The sequence below is a fragment of the Triticum aestivum genome, chromosome 7D (genome assembly GCF_018294505.1).
Source record: "Triticum aestivum cultivar Chinese Spring chromosome 7D, IWGSC CS RefSeq v2.1, whole genome shotgun sequence".
Lineage (NCBI taxonomy): Eukaryota > Viridiplantae > Streptophyta > Magnoliopsida > Poales > Poaceae > Triticum > Triticum aestivum.
Window position 1 is genome coordinate 394,311,836 of NC_057814.1, and position 9,717 is coordinate 394,321,552.

Consider the following 9,717-nt stretch of genomic DNA (forward strand, 5'->3'; position numbering starts at 1 on the left):
CACGGAGCTACTCTAGCTAATAGCTCCCACTTTCAATATGTATCTAGATTGAGACTTAGAGTCATCCAGATCGGTGTCAAAGCTTGCATCAGTGTAACCGTTTACGACGAACCTTTTGTCACCTCCATAATCGAGAAACATATCCTTATTCCACTAAGGATAATTTTGAGCGTTGTTCCGCGATCTACTCCTAGATCACTATTGTACTCCCTTGCCAAACTTAGTGTAAGGTATACAATAGATCTGGTACACAACATGGCATACTTTATAGAACTTATGGCTGAGGCATAGGGAATGACTTTCATTCTCTTTCTATCTTCTGCCGTGGTCGGCTTTGAGTCTTACTCAATTTCATACCTTGTAACACAGGCAAGAACTCTTTCTTTGACTGTTCCATTTTGAACTACTTCAAAATCTTGTCAAGGTATGTACTCATTGAAAAAAAACTTATCAAGCGTCTTGATCTATCTCTATAGATCTTGATGCTCAATATGTAAGCAGCTTCACCGAGCTCTTTCTTTGAAAAACTCCTTTCAAACACTCCTTTATGCTTTAAAGCATTATTCTACATTATTTCTGATCAACAATATGTCATTCACATATACTTATCAGAAATGTTGTAGTGCTCCCACTCACTTTCTTGTAAACATAGACTTCACCGCAAGTCTGTATAAAACTATATGCTTTGATCAACTTATCAAAGCGTGTGTTCCAATTCGGAGATGCTTGCACCAGTCCATAGATGGATCGCTGGAGTTTGCATATTTTGTTAGCACCTTTAGGATTGACAAAACCTTCTGGTTGCATCATATACAACTCTTATTTAATAAATCCATTAAGGAATGCAGTTTTGTTTATCCATTTGCCAGATTTCATAAAATGCGATAATTGCTAACATGATTCGGACAGACTTAAGCATAGATACGAGTAAGAAACTCTCATCGTAGTCAACACCTTGAACTTGTCGAAAACCTTTTGTGACAATTCTAGCTTTGTAGATAGTAACACTACTATCAGCGTCCATCTTCCTCTTGAAGATCCATTTATTCTCGATGGCTTGCCGATCATCGGGCAAGTCAACCAAAGTCCACACTTTGTTCTCATACATGGATCCCATCTCAGATTTCATGGCCTCAAGCCATTTTGCGGAATCTGGGCTCACCATCGCTTCTTCATAGTTCGTAGGTTCGTCATGGTCTAGTAAGATAACCTCCAGAACAGGATTACCGTACCACTCTGGTGCGGATCTTACTCTGGTTGACCTACGAGGTTCAGTAGCAACTTGATCTAAAGTTTCATGATCATCATCATTAACTTCCTCACTAATTGGTATAGACGTCAGAGGAACCGGTTTCTGTGATAAACTATTTTCCAATAAGGGAGTAGGTTCATTTACCTCAACTTGTTCTACTTTCCTCCCACTCACTTCTTTCGAGAGAAACTCCTTCTCTAGAAAGGATCCATTCTTGGCAATGAATGTCTTGCCTTCGGATCTGTGATAGAAGGTGTACCCAACTGTCTCCTTTGGGTATCCTATGAAGACACATTTCTCCGATTTGGGTTTGAGCTTATCAGGATGAAACTTTTTCTTATAAGCATCGCAACCCCAAACTTTAAGAAACGACAACTTTGGTTTCTTGCCAAACCACAGTTCATATGGTGTCATCTCAACGGATTTAGATGGTGCCCTTTTTTTACGTGAATGCAGCTGTCTCTAATGCATAACCCCAAAACTATAGTGGTAAATCGGTAAGAAACATCATAGATTGCACTATATCCAATAAAGTATGGTTATGACGTTCGGACACACCATTATGCTGTGGTGTTCCAGGTGGCACGAATTTGTGAAACTATTCCACATTGTTTTAATTGAAGACCAAACTCGTAACTCAAATATTTTTCTCCGCGATCAGATCGTAGAAACTTTCTTGTTACGATGATTTTACACTTCACTCTGAAATTCTTTTGAACTTTTCAAATGTTCCAGACTCATGTTTTGTCAAGTAGATATACCCATATCTGCTCAAATCATCTGTGAAGGTCAGAAAATAACGATACTTGCCGCGAGCCTTAACACTCATCAGACTGCATACATCAGTATGTATTATTTCCAATAAGTCAGTTGCTCGTTCCATTGTTCTGGAGAACGGAGTCTTAGTCATCTTGCCTACCATGAGGCATGGTTCGCAAGTATCAAGTGATTCATAATCAAGTGATTCCAAAAGTCCATCAGCATGGAGTTTCTTCATGCGCTTTACACCAATATGACCTAAACGGCAGTGCCACAAATAAGTTGCACTATCTTTATTAACTTTGCATCTTTTTGGCCTCAATATTATGAAAATGTGTATCACCACGATCGAGATCCAACAAACCATTTTCATTGGGTGTATGACCATAAAAGGTTTTATTCATGTAAACAGAACAACAATTATTCTCTAATCTTACATGAATAACCGTATTGCAATAAACATGATCCAATCATATTCATGCTCAACGCAAACACTAAATAACATTTACTTTAGGTTCAACACTAATCCCGAAAGTATAGGGAGTGTGCGATGATGATCATATCAATCTTGGAACCACTTCCAATACACATCATCACTTCACCCTTAACTAGTCTCTGTTCATTCTGCAATTCTCGTTTCGAGTTACTACTCTTAGCAACTGAACCAGTATCAAATACCGAGGAGTTTCTATAAACACTAGTAAAGTACACATTAATAACATGTATATCAAATATAGCTTTGTTCACTTTGCCATCCTTCTTATCCACCAAATAATTGGGGCAGTTCCGCTTCCAGTGACCAGTCCCTTTGCAGTAGAAGCACTCAGTTTCAGACTTAGGTCTAGACTTGGGCTTTTCACTTGAGCAGCAACTTGCTTGCCGTTCTTCTTGAAGTTCCCCTTTCTTCCCTTTGTCCCTTTACTTGAAACTAGTGGTCTTGTTAACCATCAACACTTGATGCCCTTTCTTGATTTCTACCTTCGTCGATTTCAGCATCGCGAAGAGCTCGGGAATTACTTTCGTCATCCCTTGCATATTATAGTTCATCACGAAGTTCTAATAACTTGGTGATAGTGACTAGAGAATTCTGTCAATTACTATCTTAACTGGAAGATTAACTCCCACTTGATTCAAGAAATTGTAGTACCCAGACAATCTGAGCACATGCTCACTGGTTGAGCTATTCTCCTCCATCTTGTAGGCAAAGTACTGACAGAGGTCTCATACCTCTCGACACGGGCATGAGTATGAAATACCAATTTCAACTCTTGGAACATCTTATATGCTCCGTGGCGTTCAAAACATTTTTGAAGTCCCGGTTCTAAGCCGTAAAGCATGGTGCACTTAACTATCAAATAGTCATCATACCGAGCTTTTGTCAAAACGTTCATAACGTCTGCATCTGCTCCTGTAATAGGTCTGTCACCTAGAGGTGCATCAAGGACATAATTCTTCTGTGCAGCAATGAGGATAAACCTCAGATCACGGATCCAATCCGCATCATTGCTACTAACATCTTTCAACTTAGTTTTCTCTAGGAACATATAAAAATTAAACAGGGAGCAACATCGCGAGCTATTGATCTACAACATAGATAAGCAAGATACTATCAGGTACTAAGTTCATGATAAATTTAAGTTCAATTAATCATATTACTTAAGAACTCCCACTTAGATAGACATCCCTCTAATCTTCTAAGTGATCACATGATCCATATCAACTAAACCATGTCCGATAATCACGTGAGATGGAGTAGTTTCAATGGTGAACATCACTATGTTGATCATATCTACTATATGATTCACGCTCGACCTTTCGGTCTCCGTGTTCCGAGGCCATATCTGTTATATGCTAGGCTCGTCAAGTTTAACCTGAGTATTCCGCGTGTGCAACTGTTTTGCACCCGTTGTATTTGAACGTAGAGCCTATCACACCCGATCATCACGTAGTGTCTCAGCACGAAGAACTTTCGCAATGGTGCATACTCAGGGAGAACACTTATACTTTGATAATTTAGTGAGAGATCATCTTATAATGCTACCGTCAATCAAAGCAAGATAAGATGCATAAAAGATAAACATCACATGCAATCAGTATAAGTGATATGATATGGCCATCATCATCTTGTGCTTGTGATCTCCATCTCCGAAGCACCGTCATGATCACCATCGTCACCGGCGCGACACCTTGATCTCCATCGTAGCATCGTTGTCGTCTCGCCAATCTTATGCTTCTACGACTATCGCTACCGCTTAGTGATAAAGTAAAGCATTACAGGGCGATTGCATTGCATACAATAAAGCGACAACCATATGGCTCCTGCCAGTTGCCGATAACTCGGTTACAAAACATGATCATCTCATATAATAAAATTTAGCATCATGCCTTGACCATATCACATCACAACATGCCCTGCAAAAACAAGTTAGACGTCCTCTACTTTGTTGTTGCAAATTTTACGTGGCTGCTACGGGCTGAGCAAGAACCGTTCTTACCTACACATCAAAACCACAACGATAGTTTGTCAAGTTGGTGCTGTTTTAACCTTCGCAAGGACCGGGCGTAGCCACACTCGGTTCAACTAAAGTTGGAGAAACTGACACCCGCCAGCCACCTGTGTGCAAAGCACGTCGGTAGAACCAGTCTCGCGTAAGCGTACGCGTAATGTCGGTCCGGGCCGCTTCATCCAACAATACCGCCGAACCAAAGTATGACATGCTGGTAAGAAGTATGACTTATATCGCCCACAACTCACTTGTGTTCTACTCGTGCATATGACATCTATGCATAAAACCAGGCTCGGATGCCACTGTTGGGGAACGTAGTAATTTCAAAAAATTTCCTACGCACACATAGGATCATGGTGATGCATAGCAACGAGATGGGAGAGTGTTGTCCACGTACCCTCGTAGACCGAAAGCGGAAGCGTTAGCACAACGCGGTTGATGTAGTCGTACGTCTTCAGATCCGACCGATCAAGTACCGAACGCACGACACCTCCGAGTTCAGCACACGTTCAGCTCGATGACGTCCCTCGAACGCCGATCCAGCCGAGTGTTGAGGGAGAGTTTCGTCAGCACGACGGCGTGGTGACGATGATGATGTTCTACCGATGCAGGGCTTCACCTAAGCACCGCTACGATATTATCGAGGTGGACTATGGTGGAGGGGGGCACCGCACACGGCTAAAAGATCAATGATCAATTGTTGTGTCTATGGGCCCCCGTATATAAAGGAGCAAGGGGGGAGAGGCGGCCGGCCAGGAGAGGGGCACGCCAGGAGAAGTCCTACTCCCACCGGGAGTAGGACTCCCTCCCTTCCTTGTTGGATTAGGAGAAGGGGGAAAGAGGAGGAGGAGAAGAAGGAAAGGGGGGCGCCGCCCCCCTCCTTGTCCAATTCGGACTAGAGGGGGAGGGGGCGCGCGGCCTGCCCTGGCCGCCCCTCCTCTTCTCCACTAAGGCCCATTAATCCCCCCCCGGGGGGGGGGTCCGGTAACCCCCGGTACTCCGGTATATATCCGATAACCCCCGGAACCATTCCGGTGTCCGAATATAGTCGTCCAATATATCAGTCTTCATGTCTCGACCATTTCAAGACTCCTCATCATGTCCGTGATCACATCCGGGACTCCTAACAACCTTCGGTACATAAAAACATATAAACTCATAATATAACTGTCATCGAAACTTTAAGCGTGCGGACCCTACGGGTTCGAGAACTATGTAGACATGACCGAGACACGTCTCCGGTCTATAACCAATAGCGGAACCTGGATGCTCATATTGGCTCCCACATATTCTACGAAGATCTTTATCGGTCAGACCGCATAACAACATATGTTGTTCCCTTTGTCATCGGTATGTTACTTGCCCGAGATTCGATCGTCGGTATCTCAATACCTAGTTCAATCTCGTCACCGACAAGTCTCTTTACTCGTTCCGTAATACGTCATCCCGCAACTAACTCATTAGTTGCAATGCTTGCAAGGCATACAGTGATGTGCATTACCGAGTGGGCCCAGAGATACCTCTCCGACAATCGGAGTGACAAATCCTAATCTCGAAATACGCCAACCCAACAAGTACCTTCGGAGACACCTGTAGAGCACCTTTATAATCACCTAGTTACGTTGTGACGTTTGGTAGCACACAAAGTGTTCCTCCGGTAAATGGGAGTTGCATAATCTCATAGTCATAGGAACATGTATAAGTCATGAAGAAAGCAATAGCAACATACTAAACGATCAAGTGCTATGCTAACGGAATGGGTCGAGTCAATCACATCATTCTCCTAATGATGTGATCCCGTTAATCAAATGAAAACTCTTTGTCTATGGCTAGGAAACATAACCATCTTCGATTAACGAGCTAGTCAAGTAGAGGCATACTAGTGACACTCTGTTTGTCTATGTATTCACACATGTATCATGTTTCCGGTTAATACAATTCTAGCATGAATAATAAACATTTATCATGATATAAGGAAATAAATAATAACTTTTTATTGCCTCTAGGGCATATTTCCTTCAAATTATTCTCTAATTTAAATGAATAACCGTATTAAAATAAACATGATCAAATCATATTCATGCTCAACGCAAACACCAAATAACATTTATTTAGGTTCAACACTAATCCTGAAAGTATAGGGAGTGTGCGATGATGATCATATCAATCTTGGAACTGCTTCCAACACACATCGTCACTTCACCCTTAACTAGTTTCTGTTCAATCTGCAACTCCCGTTTCGAGTTACTACTCTTAGCAACTGAACTAGTATCAAATACCGCGGGGTTGCTATAAACACTAGTAAAGTACACATCAATAACATGTATATCAAATATACCTTTGTTCACTTTGCCAGCCTTCTTATCCGCCAAATACTTGGGGCAGTTCCACTTTCAGTGACCAGTCCCTTTGCAGTAGAAGCACTTAGTCTCAGGCTTAGGTCCAGACTTGGGCTTCTTCACTTGAGCAGCAACTTGCTTGCCGTTCTTCTTGAAGTTCCCCTTCTTCCCTTTGCCCTTTTCTTGAAACTAGTGGTCTTGTCAACCATCAACACTTGATGTTTTTCTTGATTTCTACCTTCGTCGATTTCAGCATCACCAAGAGCTTGGGAATCGTTTCCGTTATCCCTTGAATATTATAGTTCATCAAGAAGTTCTAGTAACTTGGTGATAGTGACTAGAGAACTCTGTCAATCACTATCTTATCTGGAAGATTAACTCCCACTTGATTCAAGTGATTGTAGTACTCAGACAATCTGAGCACATGCTCACTGGTTGAGCTATTCTCCTCCATCTTGTAGGCAAAGTAATGTCAGAGGTCTCATACCTCTCGACACGGGCATGAGTATGAAATACCAATTTCAACTCTTGGAACATCTTATATGCTCCGTGGCGTTCAAAACATTTTTGAAGTCCCGGTTCTAAGCCGTAAAGTATGGTGCACTAAACTATCAAGTAGTCATCATACCGAGCTTTTGTCAAAACGTTCATAACGTCTGCGTCTGCTCCTGCAATAGTTTTGTCACCTAGCGGTGCATCAAGGACATAATTCTTCTGTGCAGCAATGAGGAAAATCCTCAGATCACGGATCCAATCCGCATCATTGCTACTAACATCTTTCAACTTAGTTTTCTCTAGGAACATATCAAAATAAAATAGAGGAACTAAACGCGAGCTATTGATCTACAACATAGATATGCTAATACTACCAGGACTAAGTTCAAGATAAATTTAAGTTCAATTAATCATATTACTTAAGAACTCCCACTTAGATAGACATCCCTCTAATCATCTAAGTGATCACGTGATCCAAATCAACTAAACCATGTCCGATCATCACGTGAGATGGAGTAGTTTTCAATGGTGAACATCACTATGTTGATCATATCTACTATATGATTCACGCTCGACCTTTCAGGCTCAGTGTTCCGAGGCCATATCTGCATATGCTAGGCTCGTCAAGTTTAACCCGAGTATTCTGCCTGTGCAAAACTGGCCTGCACCCGTTGTAGATGAACGTAGAGCTTATCACACCTGATCATCACGTGGTGTCTCGGCACGACGAACTTTGGCAACGGTGCATACTCAGGGAGAACACTTTTATCTTGAAATTTAGTGAGAGATCATCTTATAATGCTACCGTTAATCAAAGCAAAATAAGATGCATAAAGGATAAACATCACATGCAATCAATATAAGTGATATGATATGGCCATCATCATCTTGTGCTTGTGATCTCCATCTTCGAAGCACCGTCATGATCACCATCGTCACCGGCGCGACACCTTGATCTCCATTGTAGCATCGTTGTCGTCTCGCCAACTATTGCTTCTACGACTATCGCTACCGCTTAGTGATAAAGTAAAGCAATTACAGGGCGATTTCATTGCATACAATAAAGCGACAACCATATGGCTCCTGCCAGTTGCCGATAACTCGGTTACAAAACATGATCATCTCATACAATAAAATATCGCATCATGCCTTGACCATATCACATCACAACATGCCCTGCAAAAACAAGTTAGACGTCCTCTACTTTGTTGTTGCAAGTTTTACGTGGCTGCTACGGGCTGAGCAAGAACCGTTCTTACCTATGCATCAAAACCACAACGATAGTTCGTCAAGTTAGTGTTGTTTTAACCTTCTCAAGGACCGGGCGTAGCCACACTCGGTTCAACTAAAGTTGGAGAAACTGACACCCGCCAGCCACCTATGTGCAAAGCACGTCGGTAGAACCAGTCTCGCGTAAGCGTACGCGTAATGTCGGTCCGGGCCGCTTCATCCAACAATACCACCGAACCAAAGTATGACATACTGGTAAGCATTATGACCTGTATCGCCCACAACTCACTTGTGTTCTACTTGTGCATATAACATCTACGCATAAAACCAGGCTCGGATGCCACTGTTGGGGAACGCAGTAATTTCAAAAATTTCCTACGCACACGCAAGATCATGGTGATGCATAGCAACGAGAGGGGAGAGTGTTGTCCACGTACCCTCGTAGACCGAAAGCGGAAGCGTTAGCACAATGCGGTTGATGTAGTCGTACGTCTTCACGATCCGACCGATCCAAGTACCGAACGTACGGCAACTCCGAGTTCAGCACACGTTAAGCTCGATGACGTCCCGCGGAATCCGATCCGGCAGAGCTTCATGGGAGAGTTCCATCAGCATGACGGCGTGATGACGGTGATGATGTTGCTACCGACGCAGGGCTTCGCCTAAGCACCGCTATGATATGATCGAGGTTGAATATGGTGGAGGGGGGCACCGCACATGGCTGAGAGAGATCAACAGATCAACTTGTGTGTCTAGAGGTGTCCCCCTGCCTCCGTATATAAAGGAGCAAGGGGGGAGAGGCGGCTGGCCAAGGAGGGCGCGCCAAGGGGGGAGTCACACTCCCACCGGGAGTAGGACTCCTCATTTCCTTGTTGGAGTAGGAGAAGGGAAGGAAGAAGGAGAAGGAAGGAAGGGGGCGCCCCCTCCCTAGTCCAATTCGGACCAGTCCATGGGGAGGGGTGCGGCCACCCTTTGAGGCATTTCTCTCCTTTCCCGTATGGCCCATTAAGGCCCAATACGAATTCCCGTAACTCTCCGGTACTCCGAAAAATACCCGAATCACTCGGAACCTTTCCGATGTCCGAATATAGTCGTCCAATATATCGATCTTTACGTCTCGACCATTTAGAGACTC